Source organism: Lepisosteus oculatus, chromosome 16 (genome assembly GCF_040954835.1).
Source record: "Lepisosteus oculatus isolate fLepOcu1 chromosome 16, fLepOcu1.hap2, whole genome shotgun sequence".
NCBI classification, from domain to species: domain Eukaryota; kingdom Metazoa; phylum Chordata; class Actinopteri; order Semionotiformes; family Lepisosteidae; genus Lepisosteus; species Lepisosteus oculatus.
Genome location: NC_090711.1, coordinates 16933331 through 16955781, shown reverse-complemented (window position 1 = coordinate 16955781; position 22451 = coordinate 16933331). Strand labels below are relative to the sequence as shown.

General features: G+C 38.9%; 2 long non-coding RNA genes across 2 annotated transcripts; both read right to left on the bottom strand.

The window, feature by feature from the left end:
• Window positions 1–6639: 6639 nt before the first annotated feature.
• LOC138223297 (uncharacterized) lies at window positions 6640–9175 on the bottom strand. Its single transcript, XR_011181719.1, has 2 exons — window positions 9092–9175; window positions 6640–8903 (listed from the first exon to the last, which is right to left on the bottom strand). It is a non-coding gene; the product is annotated as an uncharacterized lncRNA (long non-coding RNA).
• Window positions 9176–11412: 2237 nt separating this feature from the next.
• Window positions 11413–22100, bottom strand: LOC107076112 (uncharacterized). Its single transcript, XR_001477511.2, has 4 exons — window positions 21990–22100; window positions 12956–13056; window positions 12148–12282; window positions 11413–11521 (listed from the first exon to the last, which is right to left on the bottom strand). It is a non-coding gene; the product is annotated as an uncharacterized lncRNA (long non-coding RNA).
• Window positions 22101–22451: the final 351 nt, after the last annotated feature.

Sequence of the window (22451 nt, the reverse complement as noted above, 5' to 3'; positions counted from 1 at the left end):
TTCAAATGGCCTCGACTTTAGAAGAATTAGCAAATTCTACCTCATCTAGTCTGAAGGCTGTTAATGATGAGATGGTAGCCCTCAGAACAGTGGCCATGCAGAACCGACTAGCTTTAGATTATGTACTGGCGGCCCAAGGGCGAACTTGTGCAGTAATTGGCACTGAATGCTGAACATATATTCCTGATAATTCTGAGCACATCTCAGATCTGGCCCAACACATTTACAATGAGGGACAGAAATATCAGGACTATTATACTGAAAATTGGGGAATTGGGTCTTGGGTAAAGTCTGTGTTTGGGGCCTCGTTGGAACCTTTTTACAGTGTTTATTTGTAGGAATAGTATTGTTTATATGTATAATTGTAATCATCACGTGCACAAAAACATGTATCACATCTTGCTATAACCGTGGAACGTACAATGTCATGGCAATACATACCTGATCGCCAAGAAAGGAAAGATCTGCCCTGACATTGTATGTATAAAAATAGGCTACACTGACGTATGCCATATTTTATAAGGGGGGAATGAAGAAAGATGTGAAGACGGGGGTTTGAATTTAATCCTTTCTGTAGGGGGTTTAGACTTCTAAGTCACAAGCTGGGGTTTATGGCAGGAAAGGGGGTTAACTGATAAGGATTGCAGATGCAAGCTAGGAACCCCCCTGGGTGTAATCTTAAACTGACCATTTGTCCAGAACATCGTAAACTGGCCAAATACCATGAACCCCTCTCTTTATCATCAGACCGAGTGACGTCAGAAACGAAGAAGAAGACACTATATAACCCAAAAGTTTGTAACAGTACGGGGAACAATACTTCGGTTTTGTTGTTTCTTGCGGGAAACAAGACTTCGGCTTTATTGTTCCTTGCATGCAATAAACTCATCTGTTTTAATTCATCTCGGGATCAAAAACCTTATTCATTCTGTTATAACAATACTTAGGGCCTAGCTTCTTGGAGGATAGGCCAGCCAAGAATTCTTGGTGGCCAGCCAGACGAACTGACCTTTCCGGAAACGATGGGCAGGTCTACGACGTCTGTTGGCGAAAGCGGCCAGGCGCTGGCTTGACTTGATAAGAGATGTTCTAGCCACCTTCCAGATCCTCCATAATTTCAAGATGTATTGCCTCAGAGAAGGAATTGTCGTAACCAGAAGGGTGTCAGGAATGAGGGAGGGTTGGTAACCTAAGGAGCAAAGGAAGGGAGAGAGTCCTGTGGAGGAGGATGTAAGGGAGTTATGTGCATACTCTGCCCAGGGAAGTAAAGATGACCAGTCATCTTGAGAAGATGAAGTGAAGGCTCTAAGAAATGAAAGGAGGGTTTTATTAGTCCTCTCCACCTGCCCGTTGGTTTCAGGGTGATATCCCAAAGTTAAGGACACATGAGTGCCCAGGGCTTGACAGAATGCTTTCCAAAAGGCTGAGACAAACTGGGGACCTCTGTCCGAGACTACATCCCTGGGCAAAACACCTGCTGGATGAACAGCATTGCCATCTCCTGGGCTGTGGGTAAGGCTGGGAGTAGAACAAAGTGGGCTGACTTGGAAAAGCGATCGGAGACCACCATGATAACCGTATTGCCTTGACTGCTGGGGAGATCCGTGATGAAATCCACCGTTATGTGAGACCAAGGGCGGTAGGGGACTGGGAGGGGGTGAAGGAGACCCATTTTCCTGGCACGCGGGGTCTTGGTTCTGGCACAGGTAGGAAATGCTCGAATATAGTCGGCAACATCCGCTCTCATGGTAGGCCACCAGAAGTCCCTACTCAGGAGATCCAAAGTACGTTTGACCCCAGGATGGCCTGCGAACCGTGAGTCGTGACCCCACTGTAAAACCGCCGAACGTAAATTATCCACCACAAATAATTTGTCCATGGGACAACGGAGCGGGATGGCAGTTTTGTCCAGGTCCCGCCTGACTTGATCTTCATTCGAGCAATGAACTGCTGCTACGACACGGTTAGTCATAATTATCGGTTCGGGTGCATAATCCAGATCCGGGGGCTCGTGAAGTCGGGAAAGTGCGTCCGCCCTGCCATTTTTAGATCCAGGGGTATAGGTGATCACGAAGTTGAAGCGTGAGAAGAACAGAGACCAGCGAGCTTGACGTGAGTTGAGGCGTTTAGCCGATTGGATGTAAGCCAAGTTCTTGTGGTCCGTGATTATAACAAAGGGATGTTGAGCCCCCTCCAGCCAATGCCTCCATTCCTCAAGGGCCAGCTTGATTGCGAGGACCTCGCGATTACCCACGTCATAATTCACCTCGGCAAGAGAGAGCTTCTTGGAGAAGAAGGCACATGGATGCAGAACCTGTCCTTCTTCCTGACGCTGGGAGAGGACTGCACCAACCCCATAGGCAGAGGCATCAACTTCCACCACAAAGGGCCGGGAGGGATCCGGGTGACGAAGAAGAGGAGCAGTGCTGAAGAGGTACTTTAAGCGTAGGAATGCCTTGTCTGCCTCTGGGTTCCACTTACCTCGGCCAGGTCGGTTGCGAGTCAGAGCAGAGATGGGCGCAACAACCGGGCTAAAGTTCCTAATGAACTGCCTATAAAAATTAGTAAAACCCAGAAAACGTTGGATCTGCTTTAGATTGCGCGGGACTGGCCAGTCGTTAATGGCTGCTACCTTAGATGAGTCCATTGCCACCCCCAGAGGAGAGATAATGTAACCAAGGAAGTGGATCTTGGAGACGTGAAACACGCAGTTCACCAGCTTCGCGTAGAGCCTATTGTCAATCAGTCTGGACATGACCTCCTGGACATGGCAGACGTGATCCTGAGGTTCAGTGGAAAAATCTGAATTTCGTCGAGATATATCAGAACAAAGTTACCAATAATATCCCTAAAAATATCATTCATAATGGACTGGAAGACAGCCGGAGCATTAAAAAGACCAAAGGGCATGACCTGATATTCATAGTGTTAATAAATCAATCTCTTTTATGAGCATGTGAAAGGCATGGTGAATCGGAGATTCTCAAAAATTACTGTACTTTGCATGATTGGAAACAAATGCGTAATTGCAAAATGCTGTGGTGTTACTTTTACAAAGACGGTCACTGAAAAAAAGAATGTGGACCAGGGCAATACTTTGAGTTTACAGCTTGTCCAAGGTCATTCATTATTAATACTATTAGTAATATCTTCATTAAAGACTTTGATGGCGACAGCTCAAACATGAGAGGTTTAGCTTTATTAGCCCCACCTTGCGGAAATTCCGGATACTATTATTTTACTTGACGTACTATAGGAGAATTTACAGTAACTCGCGGTAGACTGCGTAAAGCGCACCACAAAATAATGTGGTATCGCCTGCTCATTTTGAATGGCTGCATCTGTATCAATGAAAATATCAACTGCTGTGATAAACCACATTATCAAATTCAAACCCACAGCACCTACTGTACACTTGTTAGCTGGGACATTGAAATAGAATGTCTCACAGGTAGTTACATGCTTTAATCCAGAGTATTTTAGCATTTAGCTGTATATGTATGCCAGAAACAAAATAACAACAATATATTAATATTGTCCATCAGATTAGTTTACTTGTCCTAGTAATGTTATTCAAATATTCTCAATCACATCCCCCCTCAGTTTCTGCTTCATAGAAAAATAGCTTAATCCTTAGTATCATACTTGGAATGATATCATTGGTCTCCAACTTTATCAGGTTTTTTCACTGCAAATGAGCACACACAATGGTCCAGAGATAGAACTCTATTAGCAAGTACTCAACTTTGAATGTGGATCCATACTAAATTATTATTATTATTATTATTATTATTATTATTATTATTATTATTATTATTATTATTATTGATTGCACTTATATAGTGCTTTTCTGGAAACTCCATTCAAAGAATTGATTGTTGGACTCTCCTCCACCATCACCAATGTGTAGCCACACCTGGATGATGCGATGGAAGCCATAGTGCGCCAGAGCGCTCACCACACATAAGCTATTAGTGGGGATAAGAATAGAGTAATGAAGCCAATTCATAGATGGGGATTATTAGGAGGCCATGATTGGTAAGGGCCAATGGGAAATTTGGCCAGGATGCTGGGGTTACACCCCTACTCTTTTAGAGAAACGCCCTGGGATTTTTAATGACCACAGAGAGTCAGGATCTCGGTTTTACGTCTCATCCAAAGGACGGGCCTTTTTACAGAATACTGTGTCCCCATCACTATACTGGGGCATTAGGACATACATAGACCGCAGGGAGACTTTATTAAGTAAACAAATCCATTCATACTTAAGTCTTGCCTTAAAAACATCCCTCACTTTTTAACTATGTGTTTACCTTTAGGTCAGCTGCAGCTAACACCCTTACTGCAGCTCTCATTATCTTTAGAGTCTCTTGAGCTCTGTGTCTGTGGAATCTGACTTGGTTTATGCAGGTACTAGCTAATCTCTTTGCTAACCCACTGACTGGCCGTACACTTCATAAAGATAGAGTGTCCTAGGTAAACAGACTGAGCTTGGGTCAGATCCTTCTATCCTAAAATAGCTGAGGTTTACACATTTTGAAGGTGGCTTTTCTATTTTTGACTGAGTGAAGTGAACCAACAGATAAAATAAAAAGTTAACTAGAGAAGAAAAAAAAATTTGGACACCAAAAAAAATTAATTTTTCTTAAACCATATAAGTGGCTCTGGGATTTATTCACAGTGACATTATTGTTCTCAGTGAACTTAATTTTATCTACAAGCACAGTGTCCAGATATTTGTAACTTTGAACTATACCAACAGATTTATCATTGATTGTTGTGGGAATGATATTGCTTTGTTTTTTTTTAATCAACAATCATTTCTTTTGTTTTTTACACATTCACCACAAGTTGACAAATTCATCCAGAATGGGTGTGTGTGTTTGTCCAGGCTCTGAGAGGAGAGAGACTAATACACTGATATTGATTTACACATTTGCTCCAACAGTCATCAGTATGTTTAATGTAAAGGAGGGAGAAAGAATTCAGACTTGGGGTGAAGCAGTAGAAGAACAAACAGATGACAACCCATTAATAAGAACTTTTTGTGTTCTATAAGAAAACTAATGATCCACTTGATAAATTGATGATCTAATTTGAAATATGTGATAAGTTTTTCAAGTGTGAGGCATGAGGCTGTATTTTATTAAAGGCTGCTGAAAAGTCAGCTATGAGAAGTCTGCCCGAAGAAGTTTTCCACTCTAAATGTTTATAAAGATCATCTAGTAGAAACATTTTAGCAGGATGGTAGTCAAACTGGAGGGAGTTAAGATCTGACTCTACAGCAGCCAGAATATGAACTTAATGGGGACAGAGCTATTGGTCTCAAGTCATTGAGAGCTTTAGGTCTGTTCTTAGAAAGATATACAATTCTAAATATAACTAAAATTCAAAAGTAACAAACATGTAAAGTTTTTGATTTACTCATTTTACTCCATCAGAGTAACTGTGAGAATATTAACAATTTATTTAAATAGAATTTCTAAATATATGAGATAGAGTCCTAAAGAATAAACACATTACTTTAACAGAACATAGCTATGAAGCCCTGGTATTGACTCATGTTTCCTAACCAAAAAGTATTCAGTTCATCTATAGCAGCTGTGCAGCTGTTCTCAGCCCCAGTCCCCTGAGTTCACTGTTTACAAACCAGAACAGCTTCTGTAGAGCAAAAGGAAGTACAGATGTGTATAACTGCATTTGAAGAAAGATGTTACTGTGCTGAGAGAAATACTCTCCTATATTTTCAGTCTGGACATCAATAATTGTCACTGTAAAGCAGCCCCAGACTGATAGTTTGCTGTCCAATAAATCAGAAACCGTAGAGCCTGGCGAGGTTTTTGGATGCACCAACTAGGAAATTCCCAACTGACTGGCTGGTTGTACAGATGATACAGACCTTCAACACCTTCAACAAAGAGCCCCAGTGTCCACAAAGGTAGAATCAGTGGCATCATTGTGCTGTGTGTGTTAGTTACTCTGAAAGGAAGTTTCCTTCTGAAACAGTGCAACCCCAAATTGCAGAATGTTAGTAAAGTTTGCTAAAAAATAAAAACACAAACTTAAAGGTAGCAAAGTCTGGTTTAAGAACTTGATTAAGAACTGTGATATTACTTAATGATTATTTATGTCAATATATTCACATATTTTCATAGTAAATGACAAAGCCAATATGAGTGAAGAATACAATCAGTGAGTTACTGATTCTGCTGTGTGAATTAGATGTCAGATTAAAATCTGATTATTTTCTGTCTCACAGTGTCCTGGGTGTTGTCTTCAATTCAGCACGGATATAGTTTGTTTATGTGTTTAAGACTAACAAGAATGCAGTGTTTGCTTGAATATAATGTGTAGTGATGGGTTCATTTAGGTGACAAATGGAAAATGTAACAATAAATTCTGTTTTTACTCTGGTGATCAAGTGGAATGATGGTTTACTAGCTAATCACAAGATTCAGTAGTTTATTACTAAACATTGTTGTTATAATTGTGTAGTGTGCTCTTTGAAGGCACCAGTTCTGTAGAGTTTGGGCATTTACTTGGACAATTATTAATTGTAGCAGTAAATCACAAAATGATTCTTTTGATGGCCTTAGAATCCAACCATGCGATATAACTCAAACAACACACACACACAGGTACTAATACACGAGGATACATTTATTAATACATAAAATATGCATATAAACCTAACAGATCTTATCGAGAGGGTTATCAGAATACAAAACGTATATATTCAGTCAGTTACGAGGACATACGTTCAGTATATCATTCATTTAGACCGTTTCGTAAATGAACTTGGTTAGAACTTCTACATTACATACTCAAAACAAGTACATAACTCTTAGGAATTAAATTGATATCAACTGGTTGGGATAACAATTGAATTCTCAAGCAGTAATGCAGTGAAGTTGAATACTCATCCAATCTTTGGGGATTCAGATCTCCTGCAGGCTCTCTGGCTCCGTGCCAGGCTGTGCGGCTTGCGACGGTGCGCTGCTGATGCTCACTGGCCGGCTAGTTAGTGTTGGCTTTAACTAGCAAAGTTTGTGCACAGGAGAAAAGATGACTGTGGGTCCCAGCAAGTCAGGAAGAAGACCGGTTCGTTCCTGATGAAGAGCTAGTTCTGAATAGTGATTCAGCTGTCCACAGTTCTGACCTGTTCACGAGGCTTGCTGCTGATGCTAACCTCGGGTGGATCCTCTGGTTACTCTCTGGCAACCTCCGCTCTACACTCTTAGAACAAAGGAAAGTTCTGGCACTTGGACACACTGGCCGTTCCGTGGTTGTCCGGGCTGAGTCTCAGGATGGTCAGGAGGCACTCTGCGAGAATGTCCTGCCTTCTGCTCCTGGGCTGTCCTGCCCTGGAATTCTCCTTTGAATTCCCTTTAGAAAAGTCCACAGAATAGTCTCCCAGGCCCTCTGTGTTGCCTGTTTTTAGCTCGTTCGTTGGCTGAAAGTTCCATGGGCATCAGAGTCCCACGTGGGTTACTCAGCCCTACCAGTCCCTGATTGGTTGATCAAGGTGAGATATGAGTCACTTACTCCTGACACTTAGGAATGCAGTCCAGATGTCCATCTGGCACTCCCTAGACAGATAGGCGCCAATGGATGACCATTGATCATGATAGCCAGGCTTAGCTAAGTGCATCCCAATTTGGGAGCTGTCCCTTTTAAACATCTTTAAATCAGCCTGCATGAATAGCTTCTCTGTGGCTGCACCACAGAGATGAAGAGAGAGATGGGGCCTCATTTGGGAAAGCACCACAACACTTAATTCTGTCTTATTAACAAGCATTGCCGCTACAATTGTTACAAATTATGTTAAAATTGCAAAAAGTATATATTCAATCCATTATCAGGTGTAGGAGGTTTGGGGTTTTAATTTGCTGTATTAATCAGGAAGTTTAACAGTAAATTGTGAGAATGTTTGACAACTTTTAGGAACGATTCAACATCATAATTTACAGTAGCATAAATGGATTCTTAATACAAAATATACAATTTATTGATATAACTAAAACATGCCTTACAAGCAAGAATGTCATAGTATATATATATACTGATGGAAAAAAGAAATACAACATTTTCTGGAATGAGAATACTATAGTTATAGCTTATATACTTTCACAAAAAGTTGTCAATTTGTTTTAAGCCCTCTAACCAGCAATACAACTTGTGCAGTGAGGCATTGCAACTTGCCTATTACACTAAAGTTTGTTTGTTGCACTTTTACCCAACGAGGTCCAGGTGGAACAAATCCTGATCAGGTCACGTTTAAAAAGGCCTTAATTCAAAGCTTATGTGACTGCAAGAAAAAGGCCACACTTAGTCAGTTTTCTGTGCATTCCATAATGCCTTGAATGTTTTTTAGACAATTATGTACCCAGCCTATCACACCATGTTCCAAAAAAATTCACTGGGAAAACAGCACTATTTGAGCAAATTTACATTTTCATGTTCATCAGTTCTCTGTTCCACTGTCAAAACAAATGTTCTCAGCTTCAGTCCCCAGTGGTTCCTGTTTATAAACCAGAGGGACACCTATAGAGCTGAGGGGGGTTTTTGTACAGATCTGTATCACTGTGTGAACTGATTGCTTTTATAACCGAGACAATAATAGTCTCCTGCATCTTCAGCCAGGACTCCACTGACAGTCAAAGTAAAGTCAGTCCCAGATCCACTGCCACTGAAACGTTCGGGGATTCCAGACTGACGACGATTTGCCCAGTAGATGAGGTGTTTAGGAGCTTCTCCAGGTTTCTGTTGAAACCAGTAAATTAGGTCATCTCCATCACTATCAGTAACAGATTCACTAGTTTTACAGTTGATAGTGGCAGTCTGTCCTGGGAGAGCAGACACAGCTTTAGGAGACTGAGTCACATTGATCTGCCCAATGGAGTCTGAAAAACAAGTATAAAAAAGAATATTTGATGTAAGACTTGGTTTGAAGTTATGTTTATATTAATATGCTGTAGAATAGTGTACAATTTTCCATAATGTACTAAGATATTTGGACTGTAAATGTATCTTCTTTCACATTTGTAAAATTAAAATATGACCTTAGAAACAATAATAAAAATCCTCTTACCTTGAGCAAAGAGCACCAGTGTTCCCAGCAGTAGAATCAGGGGCATCATTGTGCTGTGTGTGTCAGTGGCTCTGAACGTCCTACTCATGACTGATCAACACTGAGTCTTAAAGAATTCGGGGCAGTGAGGTGGCACAGGTATGCAAAGCACTTTCCTGTATACAAAACATGTCACAGATGATGAGCTTTAAACACTATGGGCTGCATCAGTTAGAATTTATTCTGTTTTTATCACACTGTGTATTAGTGCTGTTTAATCTGCTAAAAATAACAACTTTGTACTTATAAATTTGAATACTTTTATGTTGAAAAAAATATATATTGACAATATAAGTTCATGAACTGCATGTAATTACACTGTACACTTTTAACACCACAGTTTTTAGATGTGCATGGAACTAAAGGTCAATTTTCCATAAATGCTTATTTTGTTTCAAATATGACATACTATAGTATCCAGGTGATGAGGCCCCTCAGTGTTAAGAGTGGGGACACAGTGTACATCGGTGATGTGATGAGGTGTCTTCTCAGGGCCCCATCTTGTGAGAGGGGGTATATGGGGAAATTATACTGATAGAAATGTGGGTAGGGGGGAGGAAGGCTGGGACACCCTCAGCCAAAGATGAGACATAGATGTATGATCGCAGAACTGCAGTGATTCTGTAAGTCTCATCTCTCTTTTCACATGAGCTGAGGGCCTCCTGTGAGCACTGCAGACTCCTTCAATGAAAGAAAGGCTCTGAGCTCTTAGTTCTGTGTTTTACAGCAGGTGATTGGGGTCTCATTAATACACATGTTTTACAGAAATTTGGATGAAAATATTAATCATTGCAATTTTGATGCATCATCCTTTTTAACACTTTATGTTTTTTCTGGGTTAAATCTCACAAATTTAAGTGATAAGAAAAGATATCAGCAACATTATCATTTGCAAGATATTACATTATCTTGTATGTTAAAGGTCTGGATACATACAGACCCCCGTGACACTTTGTACTCTGTGTCTCTCTGCAGATCTTGATAAAGCAGAGCAGCTCTTATTGATATTGTTTGGAGCAGTGAGGCACGTTTTCCTGTACACAAATCCTGTCACAGACAATTATATGAGATTAGATCCATGATAGTGTTAGGTGAATTGTAATGCCTGTTTCTGTTTTTACTCCAGTCAAAGATCAGAGTGTACTGTATGTGTTTATCCATTCATCCATTTTCTAACTGGTTCATCCAATTCCCATACTGTATCTTTTTCTAGTAACAGAACACTGTGGACAAAAGATTAGGTCTCCTGTCAAAGAAAGGAAGATCTGGCACAGTCATGTGGAGTTTATAGACTAACAAATCAGCTTGATTTATGCGGAGTCAAAGCACAGAATGAGAAAACACATCACTACTTATCTGCACATTAGCAGTGGGTGTGAGATGCTGCTCGTGTGAGCGTGTAAAGAGGACAGCTGCGTTATGAGAGACAGATAGAGAGATGAAACTAGAGATGCAGCTATGAATATCCAGATAAGGGAATAAAATAAGAATGACAGTCTTGGAGGAGATTGGAAAGGAATAGCATAACATTAGATGTCTCCGAAGGGAAGGGTGAGAATGACAGTTCCACAGGGAATTGTGGAAGGAAAGAAAGATTTAAAGGAATGGTGTCCTATTTGTGAGTGATCAGGGCTCTCCAGGCCATCCGCTCTGTGTGTTTGTGTGAGATTGTGAGTAGCAGTGTGGTAATGTGTAAGAGTATGAAACAGTGTACCAGAATGTTAAGTGTGGTAGAGAGACGCTCTCACTGGCAATACGTGAAACAGGGGGACAGAGTTAAATAAAGTTTTGCTCACTGAAGCATTTGAGAAAGTATTCACAAAAATCAATGATCAATGGTTTTCTGGTTACAGCATCACAGAGTTTTTACCAGCATGATAGTTCAAAAATCATATACAGACTAAATGAAAAGGCAATTTGATCACCATTACTTGAAGGTGTATTATTAATATTGTTTCAGCAGATTCTATCAGGTATCAACTGTTCTCTGTATTACACACACAATAATGTGAAATTAATGCTTCTCTTCATTGTCTGAAATATCTGTCCTGAAAATTGAGGGTTAGGGTTCTGGTTTTCTGTCTATGGATATCCTTCAGGAATCCTATATCTTAACTGCAGGACAAAAGTAAGTTGCCCATAAAAAATTGTGCTTTGTAGCTACAGACACCCTGCAGGAATCTTTGATTATAGTTTGGAATATTTATTTGTAATTGAAGCAGAAACAAGCTAAATATGTATCTAACAAAAACAATGTAAAATATTACATGCTGGTTTGTTACCTTTCCAGTTGAGTTGCAGGCAGTGTTCCTGTTGGTAGTTCTTGGGCTCTCCAGTGGCCCAGAGTGTATAGTTCCATGGGGTCCCATCAGCCCAGGTCCACATCCCTTCCTATTGAACAAGATGTGAGACACAATTAAAACTGATGACTTTTAACATTCAAGTTTCAATTAAAAATATTAACGTTAACAATATATAGATACACTATAAAATAAAGGTGAATACTTTTTCAAAGTTCAGTGAATGGATGGATGGATTGATAGATCTTGCTCATTTAAAGGTATCAAAGTAAAACTTAAATTTCATCCAGTCTTTTCATATTAGTGAGTTTGAACCTCATCCACTTCTCTGTTTCAGATAACTACAGCTATTTGCATTAAAGAATGTTTCCTTTTTTCTGTCCAAACTATGACCCTGTGTCCTGCTTTTTCTACACAGTGAGAAAGAGTGTCCTGAATTGAACCTAAACCAAAATCCCTTTCTTGTGTAGCTGTCTGCAGCTCGATATCACCCAATGAAATGTGAGCAGTATATGTTCCTATCACCCATAGATATCACTTTATACTTGACAACGTTACATTTTATTTTTCATGCCTGCCAAATCCACATTGTGTTTGCATTTTTGTATCATGTGTATATTGGATGGATCTATTATATTTCCTATAACAGAATCCAGACAATGTACTTAAAGCAGGAAAAACACTGGGCCTAAGAGATAACCTTGAGTACTTCTGAACCTTTCTGCAGTCCGTGCCTCCCAGCCAGACTGAGTGCTCCCTGTTGTCCTCACTTCTGATCAGGTTCAACAGGAAGGTGTTAACATGCTCATCAGGCACTGAGGGCAGAAGTGACCTCAGCTGATGGCAGTGGTGCTTAGAGGACAGAAACAAAGACACAGTTATACCATCAGAAGTACTGAGAGTGGATAAACATAAGACACTTATTTTGTGTTTAGTATAGCTTGTAGTTTATTATGACACACTAGTATATCCACACACAGTATTACAAATTATATGGCCAGACTTATATTTACTGTTTTTGCAAGGACTGCTGTGAGACAATGAGTTGTCTGGATGGCATATGTTTAATAATGGCCGCCTGACCATAACTGCTGTTGGTGGTTATTACTAAACCGAACTCTGATCTTTAACTTGCTAATGTCATCTGCGCATCAGTGCCTGTGAATAGAGCTAGGCCTATGAACTGACTGTATACCTACTGAATATCTTCTTCAAATAAGTCTAAACATTTTTAACAACACATTTGTTTAGGGAATGTAAATTAAGAAATTTTTCTAAAATAAGACATCTCAGATAATCCTTTATTTTATATGTTTCTTTAATTCACAACTCAGTTCTAATAACCTATAATGCACCCATAACGTTTCAGCCCCAGCAGGTAATCTGTAGCCTTATAGTCTTTTCGCAGATCACTGTGATTGACTCCATTACAAATCAGCTCTAGACACCTATCAGTAGTCTACATGAATAATCACAGTAAACAAAAACAAAATCTGAAAATGCCTGGAACTTGGACAATATTTACTCTTGCATCAGCCCATGTCATTCTTTCTGTAAAGAACTTGTAGCAGAAGCCATTAAACTTCATCCAGCCTGTTGGACACGTGCACTGGCAGTCATAGGTTCCTGAAACGGTAGACTTGTCAGCTGATATCATCTTTCAGGTGAAGCATCCAACCAACAAGACCACTTTCTGTGTGGATGTAATCATTTTGCATTTAAATATCAGTTTCTTATGTACAAACTGTAACAAACAGTTCTTTCCGGACCCTATGCGGATGACACAATCCGAAATAGTGAGGAAACACTGGGGAAAAAGTAATGCAGGAATACGAGGATGAAAAGAAGGGGGGCGTGTCCATGCAGTGCTGGTGAAGGTGTGGCCGAAGCTAACAATCCAACAATTAAGTCCAGGGGAGAATCCAAAAAACAAGCAAGAGTCCATGGCCCGGTAATCCATCAAAAACAAGGGACTAAAAACAGGTGCCGGGTTGGGACCGGTGGGGGGAACAGGAACAGGAGCAGGAAGCTAAAACCATAACGGAGCCAGGCACAACCAGGTCCCAGGCTCGCACGATGTGGAAATCAGATGCAGAGCCACGATTAGCAACTGTGTCTGGCTTTTAAAGGGACACGAAGGAGACTGGAACAAGGGGCAGGTGTGGGGAATAAGACAAACAAGGAAGAGCCGGAGCGCCCTTAAGGAGGAGGGACTACAATCGTGACACAAACAGGTACAGAAGTCCAACAGCAGTCCATTTATTGCTTGTAAAAATGTACGAGACAGCCATGCCATACAGAAACTGGAGTAAAGTACCTATCCTACCAATCAAACTGAATGAAAAATAAGTAGTTCAGCTGGGTAGCTGCGTCAGCATGCGTAAGCTGCAAAGGAACAAGTAATTGGTTTATTCCACGCTGAAAAGAGAAGAAAGAAAACACAGCGTTTCAGCTGTGGAGCCTTGGAATAAACCTATTACTTGAATTAAAAATAAGTTTACTTTTGCTTTAACTTTGCTATTGGATACATTTTTAAATACATTAGAATAAAAGGCCATAGTAGATGTGACCTCACACTGTAAAACAACTTTTCATTACCCAATAAAATTGAAGAGAGACTGAGACACATACAGATGGAGCCATTCAAAGTGCGCGGTACAGACACGTGGTACAGACGCGGAGGTAATTGGCTACGGCCTCGCGCAAAATACCGCGGTACGTGATTGGTTGACCGACAGGGGCACTCGTGGTCCGTTGCTTGGTCATAGAAAGATTTAAATGTCTTTTCTGTGCCCGTTTTAGTATTGAATATTTATATGGAATTTTACCACTGAAGGGAAATCTTAGTAGCTGAGCATAAAAAGAATAGGAGCATACTGTAACACATGTGAAGGTCATTAACTCTGTACTTTAAAGAAAACATACACACCAGTATTCCATTTCTCCCTAAACATTTTAAGCATCGAAGTCTTTAACTAACGTGATACCAGAGTCAACAAGCATACTTTTAGAATTTGATTAAAAGGGAATATAATATGGAATCGCGTATCTAAAGAAATTAATAACGATATAATTATATTCATGTACCGCAACAAAAGAATAGTACACGCTGTACGATGTCTGTTGATAATGTTTGTAGGGCTTTTTCAACACTCCTCCTGCGACCTTGCTGGTGGCATTGTGGGTTAGGTTCCTGATTCCTACATCACATGTTGTGTGTTCGAATCCAATTGAAGCTATGACTTTTTTTTAACAAACATTTCTTTGAAAAAATGAAAGGTTTCCTGAGTCAGAGATTAAATAAAACCTCACTCGTACCAAACAAATTTATATTTCTAAATATCACAACATGATCGAATTAAAGTCATTTTAATAACAATGAATAGTCACCTATGCGTTACAATATAAACATTTATATTGATTTAAATCACGTTTAAATCGCCTTTATTTAAAACCCAAAAATAAAGCTGATACTGTTTAGACTTTTAATTATTTAAAACTGTATTACAGCAGCACAATGCACAATGAAACGTAAATCACTATCTTTGTCTTCTGCGTAATAATGTTCACCTCTCTGTCCAGCAAATTAACAATAGTAATAATAATGAACTTTATTGTTTATGGCGCTTTTAAAGATGGCTCCTCAAAGCGCTTTACAGGATAAAAACAATAACAACAATACTGTTAGGCTGGGCAAACACATTTTTTTTTAAATAAATAAATACAAAATGAGATATAATGATGTGTTCCGGCTTAGACATTAATGAAGAGCATAACGAAGGTCATAAAGGTCATAAACGATATTAATTTTGGAACATCAACATATTATGTAAACTGTATGTTGCTGTTATTGGTATTTTAAAGAAAAAATACTGTAAAATCCTGGGTTCGGTACAATGATTCAGGCATTCATGTGAAGGACAACAGAGCTTTCACTGGCTCAAAAAGACAAAAAGATAAAAAGAATAACGGACACAGCGCGAGCCTGCATTCTCTCCTCAGCCGTCCACACCACACTTTTCCCTGGGTCAGATTTTAAATAAAACTTCACTCGCACCAAACAAATTACCACACTGAACACTGAACATGTTAACCCAAATATGTCTCACAATACTTTTATGGTACATTACTTTGCTAAAATGTATTTAAAAATAAAAACGATTACAAACGCCAGCAGAGAGAGAGATACACACACAGTTCTTCATCGTCAAAAAGTAATTGTTTTTTACTTTGTCAGCACCCAGACAAACGCAAACGCGTTAATGAAATGCTTTTATTCATTCTTAATCGAATTCACAAGTTGTCATCTGCTGTTGAAGCTCTGTGAGACTAGACTCACACATGGCTAGACTTGACTCGGCTCTGGCTTTCCCATCTATACCGATGCACTGCAAGTACAACCCCCCTCTCTGCGGGAGTGCTGGCTGTGACGAATTAAACCAGTTTCACAGGTATTTTCAAAGTAGAAGGGGGCGAGATTTCCAGCGAAAGACACCTCCCCCCCTCCAAAACCCAGTAAGTACAGTACTTACTAGATAAGAAAGCTAGGCTCCTCAATGAAATCGCTTTAACATGCTAATGTGTTGGTGTAAGAGTCCGGGCGTGGCAAGATTCTAGCTTCAAGCTTCTCCCAAACAAACGCAAACGTGTTTTTAATAAAATGCTTTTATTCACTCATAATCTGACAATTTCAGGAAGACTAAGGAAGGACTAAGGAAATTGTCATCTGATGTTGAAGCTCTGTGAGCTCGGTGACTTTGAGACCACTTGTTATCCCAAGTTGTTTGATTTTTTTTCAATAGAGAAAAAAGAGCTGACTGACAAGATTTAAGATGTGGCTGTCAATGTTGGATTAAAAAAAACACGTTGCCCGACGTTAGTTGCATTGCTTGAAAAATAATTTGATTTCGAGAGACTGGATACCCTCTCCTCCCAATTCAATTCAATTCAAGGTGCTTTATTAGCATGGTAGATGGGTACAATCAGTGTTGGGTATTTACTTTGTAATCTGTATTGCTTTGAGATGCCACTTCTAAAGGTGATATATAAAATCAAGGCTTTAACTTGCTTTAACTCCGCAAGTCTGAGTTCTTGAGTCCATCCTATCCGAGCCCGAAAGTATTACAATATGTATCTTTATAGCAGGTGGTGTACAGCTTTTTAGTATAGATTAAACTTTTCTAAAGTGTATTTAAAAAATAAAAAACGATTAAAATCTAATCTTTCCATGTTTGATCCCAAAATCCCAAGAAAAATAAATCTAAACGGTGAGAAAGCTACAGATGCAGCCATTCAAAATTTGTGGTAAAAACCCGCGGTACAGTAACCTACCCTCAAGCCACCGCAGGGCACCGGTGATTGGCTGGCCAAAATGACCGACAGGGGCACTCGTATTGGTTGGTAGTGAAAAGATTGAATCATTTAATGTCTTTACTGTGCACATTTTAATCCGCTTAGTTTTGAATATTTTTATGGAATTTTACCACTAAAGGGAAATTTTAGTAGCTGAGCATAAAAAGAAGAGGAGCATAACGCATCTGAAGGTCATAAACGATATTAATTTAGGAACATAAACATTACTGTATGTACATAAACTGTACTGTGTATGGCTGGTCTTGATAGTTTAAAGAAAAAATACACACCAGTCTTCCATTTCTCCCTAAACATTTTAAGCATGAAAGTTTTATGAAATGGTACCCAAATATGCGATTGCTGTATAGAATGAATTTTAATTTAAAAAAATTATTTAACACGAAAATTAAGCTGTTTACATCTTCCGCCTGAGAACAGTCACCCGTTGCTACCCAACGCAGAAACACAGCCACTACCTAGCAAAGAGAGGACATTAGTTAGCCAATATGATAAAGAAATAAATGATTATTTTGTTTATTTCTTTTGCACATTTATTTGAACATTTCCATCGATTGTACAAGCACTTGGAAACTGTCCAATCCCTAGTTCATCAGGCATTTTCCCGGTCTGGCACCAGTCTCTGTCTTCTAGGATATAATGCCAGCAAACTCTTGTTTTTATGTCCACTATAACAGACAATCTCCTTTGCTTTTACCCGAGTGTTTAATAATTTCCTAAAATGAAAATGATTTACTTTATTTCCCTCACAGGATCAATAAAAGTATCTATCATCTGTCTAAACTATGGGACAGAATTCTGGGGTCTCCCCATACCAGAGATTATGGTAGGGCTTCAGAATGGTGATTGGCTGACACCATCTGACACCCCTCTGATTGGAGAAAAAAGACGTGCTGGTTTGCTATACATACAGTACTGTACCAGGAAGAGGATTTCTTTCTATTCGAAATGTGTATTTTAAAAGTTTAAGAAGTAAAAACCTTACAGCGTACACAGATTTCTAAACTGATCAGGATCGTTATCTTTGTCTTATGCATAATAATGTTCACCGCTCTGTCCAGCAAATTAATAATAAACTTTATTTTATATAGCGTTTTAAACGAATAAGTAATTAGATTGCTCATAAACCTAATCACTTGCTTTTTCTTTTTATTTAGGCTCAGATTTCAACTATAGATCGTATTATTAATAACCATAATAACAACCAACAAAAACAACCATATAAATATAATACCAACCAAAAACATAGATAACATCCACAATACAAAATCAAATATATCAAACCATTATACTCTCGCAAATTCCTCCAATTATCATAATCCCACCCCTTATGCAAAACCAAACCCTCCTCCCATCCCAGTTTATCCTCTTTATCATAAACAAAATCCACCTCAATTTTCAACATAAAGCATTACACAAAATCAATACCTCAACACTCTATACTTAACAAAGATAATTCACAAATAGCCAGAACATTCCCAAACAGACCTTATTTCCATAGCCCCGCCCCTTATGCAAAACCAACACCCCTCCCCTGTTCTCTCTCTCCCCTGGCGTTTGTAATCGTTTTTATTTTCAAATAAATTTTAGCAAAGTCATGTATTTTAAAAATCTAAAGATTTTTAAATTTTTGTCTTTATTTAGTGGTTTCATTAGTGACAAAGGCTAAACTTTCTTGGAAAAATGTCTTTTATGTAAACCATGTTTGCTATTAATTCATTCAGGGCTAAAATGTGTTCATTGTCTTCTAATGAAAGAAGGGTTCCTTTCGCCGTAGTCGGGTTGACATTAGAAGTTTGCCACGCCCGGACTGTTACACCAACACATTAGCATGTTAAAGCAATTTCATTGAGGAGCCTAGCCTTTCTTAACTAGTAAGTACTGTACCTACTGGGTTTTTGAGGGGGGGGAGGTGTCTTTCGCTAGAAATCTCGCCTCCTTCTACTTTGAAAATACCTGTGAAACCGGTTTAATTCGTCACAGCCAGCACTCCTGCAGAGAGGGGGGTTGTACTTGCAGTGTATACAGTAGATGGGAAAGCCAGAGCCGACCTCTACGCCGCCCACGTGTTATGCTCTTCGTTAATGTCTAAGCTGGAACACATCATTATATCTCATTTTGTATTTCTTAAAAAAAAATCGTTTGCCCAGCCTAACGGTATTGTTGTTATTGTTTTTAACCTGTAAAGCGCTTTGAGGAGCCACCTTTAAAGGCGCCATATACAATAAAGTTAATTATTATTACTATTGTTAATTTGCTGGACAGAGAGGTGAACATTATTACACAGAAGACAAAGATAGCGATTTACGTTGCATTGTGCATTGTGCTGCTGTAATACAGTTTTAAATAATTAAAAGTCTAAACAGTATCAGCTTTATTTATGGGTTTTAAATAAAGGCGATTTAAACGCGATTTAAATCAATATAAATGTTTATATTGTAACGCCTAGGTGACTATTCATTGTTATTAAAATGACTTAAATTCGATCATGTTGTGATATTTAGAAATATAAATTTGTTTGGTGCGAGTGAGGTTTTAATTAATCTCTGACTCAGGAAACATTTCATTTTTTCAAAGAAATGTTTGTTAAAAAAAAATCCAGTGGGATTTGATCACAGACCATGTGAGGTGGGAGTCAGGAACCTAACCCATAGCCCCACCAGCAAGGCCATACGCAGAGTGCTGAAAAAGCACTACAGAAACATTATCAACAGACAATGTACAGCGTGTACTATTCTTGTGTTGCAGTACATGAATATAATTATATCATTATTAATTTCTTTAGATACACGATTCCATATTATATTCCCTTTTAATCAAATTCTAAAAGTATGCTTGTTGACTCAAGTATCACGTTAGTTAAAGACTTCGATGCTTAATGTTTAGGAAGAATTGGAATACTGGTGTGTATGTTTTCTTTAAAGTACCGAGACCAGCCATATACTGTATGTTTAAGTTTCAAAATTAATATCGTTTATGGCCTTCACACGCGTTACAGTATGCTCCTATTCTTTTTATGCTCAGGTACTAAGATTTCCCTTCAGTGGTAAAATTCCATATAAATATTCAATACTTATAAATGGGCACAGTTAAGACATTAAATATACATATACATACTGTATACAGTACAGTTTGCATACGGTAATATGTTTATGTTCCTAAATCAATGTCTTTTATGAGCATGTGAAAGGCATGGTGAATCAATTCTAAAAAATTACTGTACTTTGCATGATTGGAAACAAATGAGTGATTGCAAAATGCTGTGGTGTTACTTTTACAAAGACGGTCAATGAAAAAAAGAACGTGGACAAAGGCAATACTTTGTTAACAGCTTGTCCAAGGTCATTCATTATTAATACTGTAACACCCTCGCCTGGTGGTAAGGAGGAAGCGCCCCTAGGTGCTCGTAGTACCACTGGGCATGCTGGGAGTGGTAGCCGGGGAGAGTCTGAGGGTCAACACGATGACCAGCGGCTGACCCTACCTGTGTAAATAATGTCCTAGTAGTTCGATTGCCCTGTGTGTCTTGTAAAAGTATAGCGTGTTGTTAGGTAATTACCACCCTAAAGATGTGTACGTGTTCCGTCAGTCTCCTCATGTGCGTGTAGATCCTGTGTTTGGTTTTTGTGTGGTTGTTAACAAATAAAGCTAATGCTTGTTTGTTAATCGTGTCTCCACTCGTCCTTTGTTCTGAAAAGAACCTGTAAACGCTACAATGCTACTAGTAATATCTTTGTTAAAGACTTTGATGATGACAGCTCAAACATGAGAGGTTGAGCTTTATTAGCTCCACCTTGCGGAAATTCCGGATACTATTATTTTAATTGCGGTATTATAGGAGAATATACGTTAACTCGCGGTAGACCACGTAAAGCGCACCGCAAAATAATGCGGTATCGCCCGCGCATTTTGAATGGCTGCATCTGTATGCTGAAAGTTTATTAAGATACTTAGAAGACTACACAGCCCAATTTATGTTGCATTTGTCTGATTGTGAGACGAAACAGCCCTACACAGCCCTGTCGCAGTTCACCAATATAATCATATCGTTATTAATTTCTTTAGATTCCATATTATATTAGCAGAAAAGCTTAAAACTATCACTTTTTTACACGCTATTTCACATGTTAGTTAAAGACTTCGATGCTTAAAATGTTTAGGGAGAAATGGAATACCGGTGTGTATTTTTTACCGAAGTACCGATTCCTGGAATCTGACTGGCTGACACCCTTCTGAAGTGGTTCCATAACATCTGGTATATGGAAAAGAAAGCATTGATAAAAAAGCCTGGATTCTCATGTATGTGATACAAGTGTCTTTTAATACAGTCTTTGATGTGCTCTTGAGGATCCTTGTGATATTTTGAGCTCTGGTTGAATGATAAGTTTAAATAATTTTCGTAGTTAGAAATTATGAAACGCTCTGTTAAAAGCAAGTGAGTTTTTATGTCCTTTGCAGTAAAAGAAAATGCCTGACAAAGTAGGGCTTGGACAGATTCCAAGTGCTTGTACAAATGTGCTAAAGAAATGAACAAAAAAAGTCATTGCTTTATCGTATTGGCTAGCTAATGTCCTGTCCTCGTTAGTTAGATCCACGAAATGCTGTGGTGTTTGTCAAAGAAAAAACCAAAAGTATTTTCGTTTAAAATGACGGTTAGAAAGAATGTGGACCAGCGTAATACTTTGAGTTTACAGCTTGTCCAAAGTCATTCAGTATTAATACTATTAGTAATATCTTCGGTAAAGGCTTTGATGCATAAATATTTCTGATAAAGGTAGGTTGTGTACTTTTGTCCAACTGAGCAATCTTGCTTTCATAAAATATACCAACTTTTTAATGACTGATGATTAACATGCTGTAATACAGTTTAAATTTAAAAGCTCAAATGCTGTACATGAGAGGTTAAGCTTTATTGGCTCCTCCTGGCGGTTTTACAAGGTGATTCCGCATACTTTCCAGCATGATGTCAAATGATGCTATACACTGCGTGATACTGCGTTTTGATGCGACATGCCCACTGGGGTATACCGCGAAATACAAAGTTTTCAAAAATTTTGAATGGCTGCATCTGTATTTCACAAAGCAATAATTGTGAAGGGCAAGAAACTTAGATGAAAGAAATTTGTTCTAAATTACTTTTTTACTCAGGTGGGAATATCAGTGAACGAGTGTCACCACAGGTGCCTTACCTGTCACCACACTGAGAGTGAGTAAAATGCACAGCAGAGCAGATAACAAACACTTCATGTTGCCAGTTTTCTAGAAGAACAAGAGTGGAGTGTGAGGTTAGTGTGAACAGGGCTGAATGGAGGGGAAGTGTAGTATGATGTTGGTGTGCAGGGGACTGAATGTTACTAGTGTTAGGTAACTGAGGGAGAGTCTGTGCAGGGCATTCACATAATGTCATTGAAGGCCCTGAAAAAAACACTTCACAAATATGTTGAATTTATTTGTTCTGAAGTATTCAGACTCATGAAAACACTCTATCCTTGAAGTACCTTTGGAAGCAATTACAATGCAAGTATTTTTGAATAATTCTCTACCTTTTTTTTCACACTGCCTTGATGCCATTCTCAATACAATTTAAGCTAGGACTTCATTGTGCTTTGTTCATGTATTTTCAATCCCTATCCTACTTTAAGGTTCGAAGC